This window comes from Cyprinus carpio, unplaced genomic scaffold (assembly GCF_018340385.1).
Source record: "Cyprinus carpio isolate SPL01 unplaced genomic scaffold, ASM1834038v1 S000006762, whole genome shotgun sequence".
Taxonomy (NCBI): Eukaryota; Metazoa; Chordata; class Actinopteri; order Cypriniformes; family Cyprinidae; genus Cyprinus; species Cyprinus carpio.
The window spans coordinates 768,330-787,640 of record NW_024879359.1 but is presented as its reverse complement, the minus strand read 5'-3'; positions in this window follow the sequence as shown (position 1 = coordinate 787,640).

Sequence of the window (19,311 nt, the reverse complement as noted above, 5' to 3'; positions counted from 1 at the left end):
GAGATTTATCCCTCTCGGATGATTATCCAGTGTCAGAGGAGAGCTGTCAGTCAGCCTTGGGCACACAGTGACCTCATGACCTCAACAAAACAACTGAGACCTCAAGACTAGAGAACAACCTGAGCAGAATCCAAAGGGAAATGTTTCTGGAAAATGTCACAAGCAGAAGACTTGTCAGCAAATTATAATCTTATGAGCCGAACACCTTCACAAGAGTCAAGACAACCTGTTGTAAAGGCAAATCACAGATGTCTTTAATGTTTGAATTTTCTTCTATAGGCCAATGAGTTTAAATTTAGAGCAAAATGGACAGTTACGAAAAATAACTAAAGAAAATGTCACTGTTGCTCTCAAAGATAGCACAATTTTAATCTCAAAACAATGTCAAAATTCGAACTTTTATTTCAGAATATTTTTTGAATTTTAATAAATTTCAAGCAGAATGTCCTGTGTTACTTTACCCAAGTATAACTGAACCTCTGATGTGTGCATTAGCCTACATGATCTGAGTTGCAGTTCTGTGAAATCCTGTGCATGTATAATTCCAGGCTTTCTGAATTATGTTTCACTCAGACAGTTGCTTTCTATTAAAGCCGTACCTAACCTGCAAAGTTGAAACCCTTGTTTTGGAGGAATGACTGCACGTTAGGTCAGAAGACAGTCTACTGCCCGGGGTGCATCAAGATGCATTAGCATTTACAATGTGGTAATGTGCATTTCTGATTACTTCTATTTAATATCACTCAAACAATTTTTTACACTTTTGGCAAGAAAAGTTTGGACTCTCTTACACTTACCAGGGCTCCATGTATTTGATCAAAATACTGTAAAAACAGCAATACTGTGAAATTTTATTACAATTTTAAATAACTGTAAATGAGATGGCAAATTTGAATTTTCAACATCATTACTCCAGTATTAAGTGTCACATGATCCTTCAAAAATGATTCAGATATGCTGATTTGGGACTCAAAAAACATTACATTTTATCATCAATGTTGAATAAAGTTGTTCTGCTTAATATTTTTGTGGAAACATTTCTTAAATGAATTTTTCTTTTGATCAGTTAAATGCATCCTTGCTGAATGAAAGCATTCATTTCTTTCAAAAGAAAAATGCTTACTTTTAAGTGATGGTGTATGACAGTAAAATTTAAATTTCTCCTTAGAAAATTAGAAGACAGACAGATATTTTTAGTTATTTGAAACTGGTATAACTGGGAAACATATTTGAAAAGTCATTATTTTTGCAATCCCATTTGTTGACGCTAGTGGCACAGAAATTACACACTTCAGCTTTAAAAAGGAATATAATAAATGAGCTATGAAACCTATGAGCAACAAAATGCTCCTCTGGAGATGGCATAAAAAATCTCTATAATTCAATGTCCTGCTCAAGTTCCAGTGGGATTAAAAGTTGTTTTTTGAAGAATGTAAACCACAATTGATTGCTCTAATGTAGAAAAATGAGTGTAGCCACACAGCCCTTCTGCTATCAATTAGTCATAGATCATTTCCAGAGTCAATGTTGGCGTCTGCCATGTCTCTCTGAATTACCCGCTACAATTTCACCTTCCTTAGCTCACATTAAGACGTCACTGCATCATGCTCAAAATAGAAGAGGTAAAAGGTCACAGCATTAGACATTTGATGTGGAGATGTCCGGAGGCACATGACCAACAAGGATGGGCATATCAGGGTGCCAAACTGGGGTTGCACTGCCATGATGCCCATGAAGGGAGCACTAATGAAGTCATCCGGCCTTCCACGAGGCACCAGCATCACACAGTGAGCTTTAATGATTTGCAGTTATTAGACACACACACGTATGCACAAACATACACCGAATCAGAAGCCTGTCACATTGCAACAATTACACTTGTATAGTGATGCACCATATCCACTCGAATGTGACACATGCTCAAATGCACACACTCCTACGCACATGCCCACACACATTAAAAGCAGCCTGTCGTCACCCACGCCCTACAGATTACACTTAAAACACACTCACAAACCTAAAAAAAGGAAGGTATTTTTGTCCTCTGAGGCCTCTTAAGCTGTTTGTTTGTAGCTATTGTTTGCAAAAACAGTAAGCCACAGCAATGTCTCTGTTGAGTTGTCTTTCCGGCACTTCAGGGGCGACTGCTGCTAAAACCTCCCATGTGCACCGAATCGCCATGATTAACACAGCAAACTAAGAGTGTGAAACATGATCAGTCCCTCCTGTTATTCTTCTCATCTTCCATTTCTGCTAAAATGGCTTTAATTAATGCTGCCCCTTTAATGTGTCCCCTGATTCAACTCCAACAACCCTGCGTTAAAAAATAGACTCATCTCTATATCCCCCTCCACCTTGCTTTCCTCTTGCCATCCATTAGTCACATCCAGCTTGCATGAACGGTAACAAAAGGAGACAAAAATGGCTGCCAAGACTGGAATAAACTGGATGCAAAGGACACAGGAATGTCATACATCCGGCAGTGACCGTTACTGGGTCTCAATCTACATGAGCGTGTGTTTAGATGCAAAGAAACATCAAAAATCAGACTTTTAGGTCTGTTTTAACCTGGTTACTCAGTCATGATAACCTGATGCATCAGCCAGTAACTGCTATCAGACAGGGTCACTAGGGCAGATTACATCCTTTCTGTCAAAAGGAGTGTGGAAAAATGAGAAAAATAACCATCAGAGCAAAAAAAAAAAAAAAAAAAAAAAAAAAACATAATTATAGCTATATTTCTGATGTAGCACTGTCTAACAGCAACAATACTGGATGGTTCTCTTTTGTTTTACTTAACATTATTACATTGTCACTGAGCTCCTAAAAGTATGATGTGAATGGGGGGGGGTGGGGAGTCAGTGAGAGGAGTCAGTATCTGTTGAACAAATGTGCGATGATGCCCATCTATTATGTTGCCAATCTGTCTGTAAATCCACAGACAAGGCTCAAACTGGTGGAAAAAGATGCAGTGATTAAAAATTAAACAACTCAGCAACTCAGACGTCATCACTTACGGTCATCTCAATCTTCAAAATGAACCTGAATTGATTTGAAACACAAAAGAGTTGGAGCACTCAGCTCAGTTAAATTAAAGATGTACCCATGTTTTACTGCTCAGCACTAGAGCTAGGCAGCTAGTGGGTTTTTTGGAAAAGAGTATGTTGGTTATTGCAGGTCCCATGATATTAAACACATTTGTGGTGAAGCGAAGCCATGGCCTTGGGGGAGGCACAGTGAGCGTCGTCATTACCTCATTACAGGCCCCAGTGCTCTGCCAAGGAGGACAGGATGAGAGCAAATTAAAAGGTTTTTATGTCATTGTAGGCCTGAGTGGTATTGACCTGTCGACTAGCACAGGAACGAGAAGTCTATGTCAGCAGTACAAGTTTTTTTTTTACATTTGGAAATAAAGTCTAAAGGCAGGTATTTTCACTTGAGCCAAAGACCAGCTATTAGCGAATGTCAAGTCTTCAGTGTCACTTTTGATCAATTTAATGCATCCTTGGCTGAATAAATCATTCATTAAAAACTCAAATTCCAAAGTTTTGAACAATGGTGTAGTTTAAACAACTAATTTATCTAAAATAGAGTTTTTGAAAAAATAATGCTGGAAAAGGGGAATGAGGAGCGGAGGACAAGATTTAGGGACCAAGAGAGAAAGAATAAATAAAAAAATGAACTCCTCTTTTATGCTTGGCATGCCAGTGAAGCATCAGGGGTGACCTGTGCAAGCACAGTTGGAAGTTTAACCACGCGTACAGCATTGCAGAGTGTGAATCTTGGCCATCTCTGGGGTCTCTCAATTTTCATTCAGGATGACTACAAAAAAAAAAAAAAATCCGATTTTTGCACTTTGGGAGAAACAATCTGTTACAGCCGCCCCTGAAAGTAGGATGGTGGCCAGATTTGTTGAAAGTCTTCTGACGGAAGTCTGAGATTGTAAATATAGAGAACGGCATTGCCGAGATATTGCCAACAGACATTGGATCCAATGCAGGAAGCTTGAATATGTGCAAAATAGTGAAAAAAAATTGCTCAAACTTCTACTTGGCCATTCTCTTTCAATTCCCTTTAATGTTTGATTTTAGACTGCTCAGCTACTGGAGCCATCGGCATCATTATTGTTTCAAACCTTGAATATGTCTTCACACTTTCTTCAAAAAAATGTGAATTCTCTACAAAAAAAAAATCTAATTGTGCAGACAACGTGCTTAAAGGTTTGTGGTGACACAAGACCATTTATGTCCCCATTCTTTTTAAAACAACACAAGTAAAATAATGACACAACCAAAACTAAACTGAGCAAGATTACAAAAAAATGTAGGTATAAATCTAGTCTAATTTAGACGTCAAAAATAACACGGATGAAAAAGAGGCTATGAGGCACAGACTTACAATATTTACAAGGTCCTAGATCATGTAATTTTCACATCTCACAACAACTTTCAAAACTGTTTTACGATTTTTTTAAATGTTTTTTTTCCCATGACTAATGTCTATCTACTGAATTTTTTCATTTTAACATTAGATTAGTGTGTTGGATCAACACTATGTATCCAAGGCAAAATTTGTGTCCTGAAAAAACAAAAAGTGCTTGGAGAAAATGACAGAGGATTTTTTAGAAATGGGGGTTAAGCATTTCTAGACAACCTCTTCACTCTAATGGGAAATTCTGACTTTACAGGAAGACCATACACGTGCACAAACATATACCATAATCAGCAAGCATCTGTTTAATTACACAACAACCCTCAAAGTGCCGAATAAGAGAGCCCACTGATCGGCCAAAATGTGTTCCCCCAGCTGTGCGTTCTCAGAGCCTTTTTCATTTTGACGCTCAATTTTGTCAGAGCACTTAAAAAAGCCAGCGAAATAGCTGCATATGAAGTCTAAAAATGGGTGATTAAACAGTATTCACATGAAATGTACTCTACATTTTAAAAAGCACACATTTGAAGAAAAAAAAGCATAGAGCCTGGAATGAGATGAAGTAGAAGACATCAAAGTTGCAGCTATATGGAATGAGGACATAGTTTCAGCACTGAGAGAGAAGACACTTTGAGAACGAGTCACCAAATAGACCCTCATTTCAACAAGACAAGTATACCTCATTTATTTGTACTGGCAAAGGCAGCTGGGTCCTCATTCTACACAACCAGGAAAGACACACTAAGACACAAAGAACTGTTTGTCCTCATGCTGTTCAGATGGACATGGTTTAATGATTTAATAACAATGTAAACTGCGAACAATATTCTTCATGTGGCTTTGTCTAAAACCACAGAAAACCAATTACACCAAGGTTCAGGACATTTGTAGGCTGTATTTATTTTGATCAAATACAGTACAAACAGTAAGAGTTGGAACATTATTAAAATCCAAACAACTGTGTTTCTACTTTAATATGTTTTTAAATTTAATTTATTGGTGATGGCAAAGCTGAATTTTCTATATAGCCATGACTTCAGCCGTCAATGGCAGCATGATTCTTCAGAAATCATTCTAATATCCTGATACGGTGCTTCATAGAAACATTCTAGTTATAAGTAATGTTGAAAACTTTAATTTTAATTTAAAGTTTCAATTTTTTGATTTAAAAGGAATGCTTTTACCTTACTGCTCCCATGATTTTTTCCAAGAAAATTGTTTCTTCCCTGAGAACCAAATTAAACAGGCAAAAATCCTCCCTATATTTTCAGGGGAGTATAAGAGGATTTAAAAAGACGTTTAAGCGAAATGCAGACGACAACATACAACACGGCACAACCATCCTTTAATACCCGAAGGTCTATGGTTTCCAAATACCCCACTTCTGTTCGCGTACTACACGCATACTGGGAGCCCCAGCAGCCGAGATAAAGTCCACATTTCATTTCCTGTGGTGCAGGTCACAACAAACATTTGTATAACCATGCATCATTCACTCTGTCCTCCTGTCAAATTTTATCTCTTTCCTTAACAGAAGGTGTACACGTACAGGTGGCGTTAACATCTGCAAGTGCATTTATACAGCCCATGTTGTTTTAAATGAAATACAAGTTAATTATGTCTCTTCAGTGCATACAAATTGCCATTTTAGAGAAGAAAATCAGGAAAATGAAGACCACTGTCTACTCAGGGCCATTTTCTAAGCAGTCCAACTGATAAACACATTAACTAGAAGTTGGCAAAATGGGGGTGAGGGTAAAGGTAGCTTGAAGAACAGCTGATTGAACAATGAAGTTAGAATACGAAAATGGCCCATCATTTTGCTTGAATGGGTAATTACAGAGAAGATGGCAGATTTTGCTTTGGTATAGTAAAGCCAAGTCCATGGCAAAACCCTAATGCTATGAATACTTGATGTCTGATTTGGTCAGTTTAACAACAGTTGAGCAGTCAATATGTGTTATTTTTGATATTATATAGAATGTAGCATTCTCATACCTGTAAAGATTGTACAGTCCAGAACCGTCATTGTCAGAAAAAAAACACACCTTCAGAATGATGCAAAACCGAACCCCCTCCGTCTCATGTTGGTGTTCCTCAGCACCCTGTCCGAGTTTATTTGTAAGATGATGATGACGGTGCTCATTTGTTCAAATTTTGCTGTATTATACCAAACACAAACAGAGACGATTGTAAAATGGGTGTAGAAACAATCCCGCCTCCATGGTATTAATTTCTTAGAGTTACCTTTGAAATGTGAGGGAACAGAAACAGCATAGGGGTTATTTTAACACCCATCTGCCTCTCATGGGCGTTTAGATCTTTGTTGGTTTTCATTTCCATTCCCCTTCAGGGAACCCTATGCGTCTCATCAAGTCTCAGTCAAGAAAGCACTGAACTGCCTGCTGACGCGGCCGCCTGGGCCTACGTTTGAGAAAAACATATTTAGCTAATGCAAAAATAATTATTCTCCACAATGTACCGGATCATTATTTTATTTATACCGTGATGCTGAAGGGAAATTTGATAGGGAGTTGATTGGAGCAGACGTCTGGTGGCTGAAAAATGAAAAAAATTAGCATTCGACGTTCTCCGCTAAAGGAGGAGGCCGTAATCCAATGCTCATCAGCGCTCTGACGGTATGTGACTAATTGGATCCCCCGTTTGATTCGACTTCAAAATTGCGTTATAGGTAGACGTTTTCGTGATTAGAGCTGGGTTTGGACGCACTTAGCTTGACTTAGTGCTTTTAGTACACAATCATTTTGTCAGCATGTTTCCCTTCCAAATCTCACCTAACCTCAGACAACCTGACTTTTTTAATTATTGTCTACTCCTCACGTGGATAAACCGACGGTATGTTCTCCATCAAAGGTATAGTTAATGAGAAGTAATTAGCCCTTATGGGTTGACCCTGTTGAAATTGTGTTTACGATTTCATTTAGCCTTCGTCTTCCCTTTCAAGGCTGTCACTCAATTATACACCCAAGAAACTGAATCCTGATAATAAAAATCGGGGACAGTGTCCTTTAAAGGGTCATTGATGCGGCTAAAAAAACATTATTTTGTGTTTTGTGTATGAAATGTGTTTAGCGGTTTTAAGGTTCAAAAAATTGTATTATTTTCACCTACTGGACAGTATTGCGTCTCCTCTATGCCCTGCCTCTAACGCGTTGTTTTTACAGTTCTCATCGTCTGAAAAGCGAGGTGTGCTCGATTGGCCAGCTATCCATTGCGTTTGGTGATTGGCTGAATAACCTCAAGCGGGTGGATGGAAATATTATGTCCCTTAACCATACCTGGTGATGCTGTTTCCGGCCGGAGCGACGAGACATAAACATTAAAACCCTTATAAACGTAATATAAACCAGGTTTCGATGTCGGGGTCCCTCTGGTTGAAGGCCAAACAAAGTAATTTTCGCCTTTCCTCAACGAAACAAGCGTCATACACGCCTTGGATTGAGCGAAGGCCGTAGGTCCTAGTGCGTGCCAGCAGGCAGCTTTAGAAACGTTCGCGGCTGGCTGATTCTACTATGGAGGTGTCCATTGGGCTTACGGCACCCACATGTGATGACCCCTGCTGTACCCGCCCCCCCCCCCCCCTCATCCACGGTGAAAGCCTATCTTGCGATCCACAGCTGCAAAAGTTGAGTTGTATTTTCCTCAGCGAACCAGCACAGATCATCTCCAGCATGACGAAGCAAATATCAACTCCCTTTTGAAGGCCAAACAAAGTAGTTTTCGCTTTCACAGTGAAAACACACAGTGTCTATATGACCTGGCGGCGGGGTGGCACCAACAATACTACAACGAGAACAAAAGGTACACCTTCTTTCTTTGTGTGAACATCTGATTGGCGTTTATGCAAGTCTTCCCACATAGTGACGTAGAGATGTGGGGGCGTGTTAAAAACGAGCCGTTTTAGGGGGGTGTGGTTAACCTTTATAAAGAATATCTCTTTGGATTTGAGACTTTAGTCTTTGCAACTTTACAGATCTTCTTTATGCACCAAGAGCTTGTAACTCTCCAAAGAGAAAGGAAAAAAATTTTAAATCGCATCATATGACCCCTTTAATCCATTCTGGGGATCTTAAAACAGCAGTCTGGCCACCCTGGTTTAGCTGGTTTTGGGCCAACTGAAATTGACTAAAACCCCTATGAAACCATCAAAACAGCCAAGCTTGGACATTACCATGAATGTTGAATATTTAATCCATTCTGGGAAAAAAACTCATGAAACTCATTATTCTTTGTCCTGAACTAGCTTTGTCCTGAACTAGTTGTCAACCACATCATTTCACACTATGATCAGCACCACAATGTAAGTGGCAATGTAACCTACAGGTATCAAGGTCCATGTGATCCTAAGCACAATTTGTCCCTGGAAGCTCATCCGTAGAGAAGGAATTGACGTTTATATCAGATAAGGACGTCTTCTCTGCTTCGTGTTACAGATATGCTGGTGGCTGTGGTAAATGATAGAACCCTCATCTCAGAGCAGACGGAGTTTTAATGCCTCAAGCGGCAGTAAACGAAGTAGACAAAAAGCCGATGCTGCTGGAAAAGCTGCATTCATTCACATTTCCTGCCAGCCATGGTCGTTTTTTCTCCAAATGCCCCACTGTCTGTCAGATATCTACTGACACAGATCGCTCGCATGTCTACAACCACAGTATCATAACACAACTGCCCATTACATCTCTGTGAATGAGAGAAAACACCAGTTGGACAGGCACGGTTAAGGTTTTTGTCGGGTGAACAAACATGGCAACTATGTACAGTACTAAGGGGTAACATAAAAAAATAAAATATTTATTATTTCTGCTAACATAAATCCATGTTTTGCAATAAACTGCAAGTAACATTTGAATGGTTTGTATGACTGTATGTACTGTTTATGATTTTTTCCATTTAGTGCCTATACCTTTTTGAACCGCACACCCACACACACAAACAAGCATCACAGACAATCTTATGAACATCTTGCTACTACGGTCTCTGATTCTTAATCTCTGCCAAAAGTCTCTTCTCTGGAAGAACTGGACCTTGAAAGAACTCAATCATCTCTGGCCAAAGGCATCCTAATGCAGAGGGTCAAGTTGCCTACGTATTTACTAAAAGACACACTGCCACCCGCCAACACACAGATGGAGGAACATATTTTTGAGACAAAAAAAACTAATGGCAAACCACCACATCACTATAATAACACAACAAGAGAGTTTGTCTTTTTTTCTCCAGAACTGGTGGCACGCAACTTCATCATGAAGATTGTCATTCATTTGCATATGTCTCCTCATACACATGTATGAGAAAAATGATACTACAGGGATGTGATATAGAAGTTCCTATAGTTGCAGGACATTTAACCGCTCCTGATGTTGGAAGGGCTCTACTGATCCTCGTCCAAACTTTTGACTGATGTCTGCCTGCATGGGAAAACTTCAGGTGATGCCAAACCATTACTCCTCAATTTAGGCATCTTCTCCTGAAGGAGCAGCCAGATAGAAAGTCGCTCAAAGCAACAAGAGAGCTTGACAGTTCTGGACAGATGCGGGTGTTGAGCTGCAGAATTACCACACGCTCCACCATGCTTCAGTGAAAACCAAGGGGAAAGGGAAAATGAGTGTATCAGTCATCCCTTACACATTTGGACAGACAGATGAAAGTCTGAGCCATGGTGACAGCACTCTGATTTCCATGAATTGCACCCACAGACCAGCCAGAAAATCCATTTGTATGTTTCCACTGATGCTAGTCAGCTTGTGTTTGGTTTTTTTTTAATTAGACAGTGCACCTTAGGACCATACAATCCCCTCACTGTCCATGTGATCATGCATACTGCTCTGCAGCTGACAAAACTGGAAATTACTTTGTAGATGCTCCATAGCTCTAATCTGATTGGCTGATCTTATACAATTTCTTGAAGTAAGAGCACATTTATTTTTTCGTAGTGTCTATTTACACTAAGTGCAAATAGTCTGCCTTGCTTATTTTGCAGAGGCCATTTACACTAGCTCCACCCACAAAGGTGTTATAGGGCTAGTCAACACTATAAAAACGGCTATTAGATGTCAGCTTCAGTGGCATAGATGATAAAGTATGTAGAGTAATTTTTTTGGCCGTCTGACCTGGGTTCGAATCCACCTTTTACCGAACTTTTTTTTCCTCCTTTTCAAAATCTCATATCACACATCAGAAAGGCATTTATTATCAATAAAAATTAAGGAAAATAATCAAGAAGTTAAAAATAAAGTGTCGGGTTAGAGGAGTAGGAAGGTGTAGAGAGGGGTTTTATTGTCCCAATAAGGTGGCATCCATTTAATAATTTGAAATTAAAATTATAATTTACACTCAATACGTTATTACTACATACTGTTTTATAATGTACTATAATACTGAGGTGCAGATAATTGCCACAAGTACTCAACTTAAAAAATAGTTTGTTGGCTGAACGTAATGTTGTTAGAAGTTGTCATAACGCAAATATATTGATGCAAACTGTTGCGTTGATTTTTTTTGTTTGAGCTACACAATATTTTTTAGTGTGTTTTTTTTTTTTGTTTTAATTTTGTTATATTTTGTCATAACGGTAGTGTATATGTTAGTCAGCTAGCAAATTTTCTGTACTGACCAATTTGAATCAACAATCAATAGCAACAAAAAATGTTCGTAATATCCCAAAAACCAAATGTTACATTTTACAGGCATAAAAAAACACATGTACAGGTTCAACAAATGTCAGATGTTGTGACAAAGCAGAACTGGTATCTAACAGTTTTGTCGAATGGCCACACTGGGACAGCATGCCATCTAAGGTCTGGCTATACGAGACCATCTCCTGCTTGACTGTCTAAATGTGAAAAAAAAAGTGGGAAAAGAGCTTAGATTGCTGTTTAATGGCTTGGGAAATAGGTATGAACCCAAAGTCAGGTTTAAAATTGAAGCCTGTGATTTAGGTCTGCTGGGGGAAGTTCCCAGCCATAGTGTTATCTCAAATTAGTTTGTGTGAACGTTTAGTGTGTTACAGTTGGCAGAAGGCACACTGACAATTTGCACATTTCATATTTTAGGTATTTGTCACAGCAAGAGTGTATGTGCACATGTCTGAATGTGTGAGCGAGTGATAGTGGTGAAACGTAAACCACACTGGATACAGCCCATTCTTTGTCACCATAGAAACAGGAAGGCAACATGACAATGACTCCATCAGGCTTACTGGAGCACAGAAACAGAAAAGAAAATGGGGGGATGAGAAAGATGACAAAGGGCAACAGATCATATGTTGAATTACATTTTGAAGATTGCAAACAAAAATATGCAAGGCAAAAATCCACCTCTTTGGCTATATTAGTACCTAAAGTACTACCAACAGAGAAAAACAAGGGAAACAATGAAGAGAGAGAGAGAGAATATAAAGAAAACTGAACCAGAGGGTACCCATAGATGAACAAACAGCAAACAGTATCTTACAGTTTATGTGATGTATTTTGGTCCGTGTGCAACACTAAACCAAACATCAATGGGACATAGATACCTAGAAGTGTGCTTTAAAGCGACAGGTAAACTAGGGGAGACCCTTGAAGCAGAGAGATAAGCAGGGGGACAAAAAAGAGGCATGAGGAGCAGCCACAGAGAGGCATCACTTAGGGGTTTAATTTAGATGTCCTGAAGTTGAAGCTAACATTTAAATGTCAGGTAAGGAGATGGAAGGACTTGTTGGCGCCACTTGGCTTTGATGCTAAACGACAAAAAAGAGGAGAGAGAGGGCAGGCTGTGAGGACTGGTCATATAGCACCATCAGTTTGCTCTCATTGGCCGTATAAAAGATCATCCATTTTTCCCCCCCCTCAAATAACTGCAATTTCTAGAATCTACTAAATTACCAAAGAAAATGAAGCTTACGTGTTTTAGAGAGATCATATCAAGCCTTTTTTTTTGCTTGAGATTACTTTTAATGTTAGAAAAGAAAACAGCCATAATTTGGGTTTTTTTATTGAACAGTTTTGTTGCTATTACCTAAGACATTTTAAATGCTCACTTCGCTTACAAAAATAAGGAACAATGATTACTTTCAGGTTTGCAAGGTTTGCTACTGGGTTGAAAATGTATTTTGAGAGATCCTGATGTCTAAGAAGTCAATTCAGATTTTGAAACAAGACATTTTTTTTCTATAGATTTCTATAGAGTCATTTTTTAGACTATTTAGCTGAAAAATTTTGTTAAGATAAAAAGTACTGTTTCATACAGTACTTGAGAAAGCAAAAAAAAAAAAAAAAAAAAAAAAAAAGAACATTACAGCTTTTTTAAGCTAAATCATTCTACAAGAGTGGTTTCTGGAAAAGAAGCTGGCCTCATGGCGAAAAACATTGCTGCAAAGTGAATACAGAAGTGAGTCATGTCTTATAGCAGAATCGTCACAACAAGCGAATATTAATCAGATATACGGTTTCCTTCGCTTTGAACTATTTTACACACGGCATGGAAGAACGGTGGTAAAATCCAATTGCCATGGCGACTAAAAAGGCCTCCGATTGCTCCAGGGCACATATTTCAAAAAAAAACCTGGCATGATAATGAGAGCAGTTCATCATATAGGTCACTCTCTGTACAGAAGCGAACCTGTATGTATGTTTAAAAAGAGCTAGTTAACTGAAATTACGCTCAAAAGCGCTTGTATTTAGTTTATCAATTAATTGATATAGGATATATAAGGAGTACCAGAAATACAATACATTGAAATATATGATAGTCACATATAGTAGTGCATTTAGAGACTAATGTATTTTATATAATTATATTAAAAGCAGTTAAAGAAAGTTAAGAATTCAAATATTCAGGTCACAAAAGTTCCAAGAATCAAGCAAGCTGCTCTGAGGCTTGAGGTTATTTAAGGAAAAAAGGAGCAAAAAACAAATTCGCCTGAATGAGAAGTGAACAACTTCCATTCCTGCCTCTAGTCCTCATGGGGCTGACCCCTTCTTGCACATCATCAGAAGTCTGTTAACCTGAGACTCTCCACAATGTAAACCAAGGAAGTGTTTCAATCTGCTCTCTAATTCACTATGAAGTGCACTAGATTAGGACATTTTTAGGACTAATCAAAAATCATTCCACTGTGCACGAAATGTTTGCACCTAAAAAATGTCCAGAATTCACTGTTGAACAAGCGAATTAATAAAAATGTATTGATCTGTTCTGCTTAATATCATTTTATCCTAGACAATTGCATCTTTTCTAATGACTTTTAACATCCCACAAGTGAAATGCATTATGGAATGTTGTTAGCAATGCTGCTAATAAATATCAATTATGTTTTTATCGTTACCTCAGTAACACTTCTGTTTACAATATACTGACTCACAACACAGGGGAACTAAGGGCAGTGGGGCTGGGCCAAGCATAAATTACTATTATTACATGAGAGAACAGGAAGAGCATGCTAACAGTGAGACTAATGTCATGTGGGCGATTAATGAACCATGACCTACAACAACTAATTTGCCTATTAGCCTAACTATTAGCACACTAGGACAATAACGACACAGTGTAATAAGCATTCATGAATACACTTTGACATTTGTCTGAATAAAGATAATAAAGTCTTATAAAAAATACTATCCTCCCCCCACTCCATCTGCCAAACAGATAGAAATTGACCTTCTGGATGCTCAAACAATCACAGCAATGTTTGGAAAGTGCAACAGATTGGTTTATTTAAATTGTCTCTGCAAATGAAATTGATTTAGGTTCTAATAATAAAATTGTCAAAAAGTTCATCTTTTAATAATGTTGCATTTAAAAATGATGTCGGTCGTGAAGGACAAAAAGGTTGCTACTGATTCTCTGAGTTCTGACTATCATGAACTGGCTATTTAAACATTGGTGACAGGAAACAACGTGAGCAGAACCGTATAAATGCCACGGCTGGAGGTCAGCCAAGAGTTTTTTTATGTGCTGCTAACAGCGCTTGTGCTCGTGTATCTTCCATAGTATGCTTTTATTTTACTGACAAACAACTAAACAAATATGTCTAAACACTAATGACACTGAGGGACTAATAAAGATCCAGGGCAACAAACAAAATTTTCTTTTCTCTCTGACTGCCTCCAGGGCCTGCAGCCAGCCTCAAAATTACATTAAAGCACTTTGTGACAATCTGCATTTGTCTATGTCTTAGGTACACAGAAGATAAAATGCTATTGAATTAAATGTTACGCAAGAGCTCAGAAATTAACCGTAATGCTTCATTCAACAACAAATATAAAAAAGTGGCTGCTACATGACACATCCTAATGATACCATGACACATCTTGCTGAAGGCACTGTAGTAAAATGAAATCATAAATCTTTCACTATATTCGCCTTTTATTTACGACTGGTATATACATTACCGTTAAAAAGTTTCTGAGTTAAAGTTTTAAAAATGTTTTCAACATTTATTATAAGAAATGCTTCTTGAGCACCAGATCAGCATAGTAAAATGATTTGTGACACTGAAAAATTAAGTATATAGCTAAGAAGTGTAAGTGCCCCTAAGTGCTATAAAAAAGTAGAACATGGGCTCTGGTTCAGTATAGGTACAGTGACATATACCCAGCATGTGTCTTCAACCAGTTATTACTCTCTTTGTTAAAAAATTCACTCATAAATTTTTTCCGTCCACACTCAAAAATCCAACTAATTTCTTTATACAAAAAAACCATTTTGGTCTTGTTAGGAAAGAAACAAGCGTGCCTGACATACAATGAGAAAAGCACTGCCTGGGTTGACATTTAGCACTTCTCTGTCAATCTCCAAAACTTTCGGTCAGTTTGCGCCAATTATAAAAGATGAGGAACAGCAAGCGAGAAAGCCACTACAGCAGGCAGAAGAGAGGCGCCAAGCGAGCTTTGCAGGCAGACGGAGGCAGATTGTTTTCCTGGTTGTGTGTTGACTTGAGAGACTGATAAGCAGAGAGTGGCAGAGTGGTTTTTGGTTATGAAGTCTCACACAAACAGAGTTCAGAGAGAGAGACATATATAAGGCTGTGTGAAGCTTTTTTCCTGTCCTCTCCTCTCATGTATCCCCCTCTTAAGCAACAGACAAACACATCTAGTTGACCAGAATAACTTCTACCATAACTACGGAGGGCTGAATCTTCACAGAATCCTGTCTTTCGCACAAGTCACAACAAGGCTCTTGAGAAACTCAGGCTATGTTCGGAGATAGAATACTGTAGCGCACTGGAATACTGCCTACTATTTTCTTAAATAGTATGTGAAACGAAGCACATTATGCAGCTATATATACATTTCAAATCAGCATTGTTATTGTTATTAAAATTCAGACTATTAAAAAATGTTTTTGAATATTTGATATTCTTCTGTGGAGGCGGTGTTTAACCTATCTATTACATCATAGGTAGGCACATTCCAGGCTATGTGAAACAGGGCTGGTGTCAAAATATTATAGTAACAAGGACGTTTTCATTTCTGAAACTTACAGGATATTCTTTTAGCATGATGACCTCCTTTATATCAAAAGCTCAAGTAAAAGTTGATTTCTCAAGTAGATTTGACCCCTTTAAAAAATATACAGAAATACAAGCAAAAACCACACATCAAAAATTGCCCACTAAAAATTAAAAATAAAACTGAAAGCTATAAATAAGTACTAAAGCTCAATTTCCAAAACCTTGAATAAATGCAATAATTTTATACAAACTAATAGATAATCAAAGGCGAACTTTAAGTTGTGACTTGAGAAAGCCGAACCAGAAAGATTGAAAAAAGTTTGAAAAAGTTTAAAAAGTTTAGAAGTTTAAAAGTTTGTTTTACAAGGATGTGCTGTTTTATTTCAAATCAAAAGCCTAAATACCGTAGAAGCCAACTTTGTCCAGCCAGTAGCGGATGATACAGAAGAGCATACACAGCTATGCTTGATTTGATGGAGGAACACAGAGGAGACTAACTGACAAAACAGTGCAATTGAATAAGTTTATTTATTTTTGTTTTCTTCATACAAAAGTGTTCCGATGCGGCTTCATATAAGCTGGGTGCGATCCTGGTGGCAAGATGATGGCTAAGATGACAGCTTTCCGCTGCTACTTTTATTCGAAGACAAACAGAGCTTTGCCCGGGTTTGGAACAATATGAAGTAGAAGTGGTGTAGTGACAAAATTTTAATTTCAGGGGGTGAATCATCCCTTTAATTCTTGGCAGTCTAATGAAGAATGATCAATAAATGAAAATTACTTACAGTTCATCATCCCGCACGAGAAATGGAAGATTAGGTCGACAATAACGTGGTTGCATACTGTGCTGATTAATGTAAAATACAAAGAATATAAATATGGTAATTTCAAAGGCAGGAGCTTTTATTGAAATCACATTTCATAGCCCAAAGAAACCAGGGAGCACTTCTTATAAAAACTAGCGTGAGCAAAAACTTGATTACTGGTTTAATTATTCAATATCATAAAATATCTACAGGGTCATAGAACACAGAAGTAGGAACACTACGCATAGATTGGTCTCTATATCTGATAGTTTTGTCAAATTATATAAACTCACTAGATTTTGGACAAGATAGCAAATTACCATACAAACTACTAGATATGCCAGAGGATGATGGTACTCTTGTGCTGCCTGATTTTTTGTTATTGAAATACTTCTACAAGGAAGCACTGCGATCGTACCTAGATGAACCTACCTTTGATGTACAGTATGTTGTGTCATCTGTCTTACAGGTTCCCCCCTGCATGAACTCTTGCTTCAAGTGTACTTCAAAAGGTCCGCTTTACAGACATAGAGACAAACAGGGAGGCACGGTCAGCGCCCCCCAACGCGCACAATGAAGCTGAAAGGTGACCCCCCCTCCCTAAGGGGGAAGGGGAGAGATGAGAGATATGCAGGGCTCTGTTAAGAAGCTGACGCCAAAATGTCACCATCTCTTTTACAAAGTAATTGGCCCTCTCTCTGTCTCCTCTAATGCACACAAACACAATGATATTACTAATCAGGACTCCCAGCCTCCAAGACTGCAAAAACATCGACAACAACAGAAGACAACCTTTTTTGACATGTCAGTGCTGGCGTCATTATGGATACATCGTGCAAAAACATGATGTCTAGTTCTGTGGATAACCTTAGAAGAGAGGACAGGCATAGTTCCTCTCTGCATCTGTTTCCAGCTGCTTTGCTTTAGCAGTTGTTATACACTGTGAAAGTAACCTGCCGACCCTCTCAGCTTACATAATGTGGGCATTATTGCATCACGCAGGATTTATCAAGAAAAATCAACGTTGAGGTGTTGGACTTGCTGAGTATTTGAATTTAAGCCCGTCCCCGTTGTGAAAGAAAACAACCTCAGCATTCCACATGAGTTCCCTTTAGCCAAGTCACGTTGCTTTCGGCAACGTTACAACAGCCTTGATGACTGAAACTATATTACGGTTGGCGTAAGAAAAGTAAAAATGGCCCGTGGTATTACAAATTGCATTTTACTATTAATTTAAGGTTTATTACTTTGGTCTATGTCCTCATATGCTATGTCTATCATAAAAGCAATGAACACCACTCCTTGAGAGCTTGTGGGGTTGCATTTGCGTTGCATCACCTGTTACCCAACTTCCTGCTGAAAGTATGGTGAACAATTCACTGCTGTCGAAACGTTGTGTCTCTTGGGTGTTTATTGAGGTATTGATAATCAATATGCTTCCTAACAAGTCACGAGCACAAGGGCAGAAGACTGGCCCAAATAGTGGGATCAAGGAGTTCGTGTAACACAACATGTAAATAATACTAATAGATTATTTATTAAAAAATAGCTAAAAAAGTTATGGACAACACGGTGCTTTTATCAAATACATAAATAAGCAGCAACACAAGACAATTTATGAAGGAGCTAATTAATCCTCGCAAACCCCAGGGGTCATTATAACCCTATAAACTTAAAACTAACACCATATAAAACACTTTTATGTACTTAAAATCAAATAAAATTTAAATTAACTCACGTTTTTTCGTTGCAAAAACCCGGCACACATGCTCTCCTTTCATCTTAGCTACAATTTGATGTACTAAAATTAACTAACAAGGCTAATATAAAGGAATAATTAAACCCCCCCGTATGTACAAATTTTAAGGAAAAAACGTACATAAAACAGTGCGTAAAGAGTTTGTTAAATATAGTTCAAATAGAAAAAGAAATAAAAAAATCAATTCAAAATACTCTAAAAATGTATTTTCAATGATTACTGGCTCACAATGTTAAGTTTTGTATATCCAAGAGTAGTACAAAACTGCATATGAGCCTCCAGTAAGTGATAAATAGTAAAAAATACGATTTTTTTTTTGTTGTTTTAACCACACTAATCAAAAAAGTATACGTGTGCCATCTGGCCAAGCAAAACACAAATTGATAGGAATGATTTAAAGTTGGGACAAGTTACGATAATGCTGGCAATAGGCCACTCCGGCTTAGTACTACGTGAGGTGAAATTCCACACCTCTTTAGGCAAAACTAAAATCCACACAAAAAAGCGCGTCGGGCACAGGGACTGTTTTTGGAAGACTTTAGCCTATAGAGAGAGATAAAACATACGGCAAATTTTTACTTCTTACGTCCCTGTACAAACCTGCCAACATTCCGGAACACACACTATTAAGGGACATATGATAAGCTGACTGGGGATTGAACTAAATCATTACGTTAAAAACACTTTCAGGAAAACACAACAAAACACTCAGAGCGCCGAAGCCATGCAAAAAAGGACTCGGAAGGGGGGAACATATCTGAAAAAAAGGAGGAAAAAACTGGGTAGACTTACCGCATAGATACTGTCTTATTTTTTTTTTTCTTTTTTTTTTAATTTAAAAATTTGATCATACTTAATAT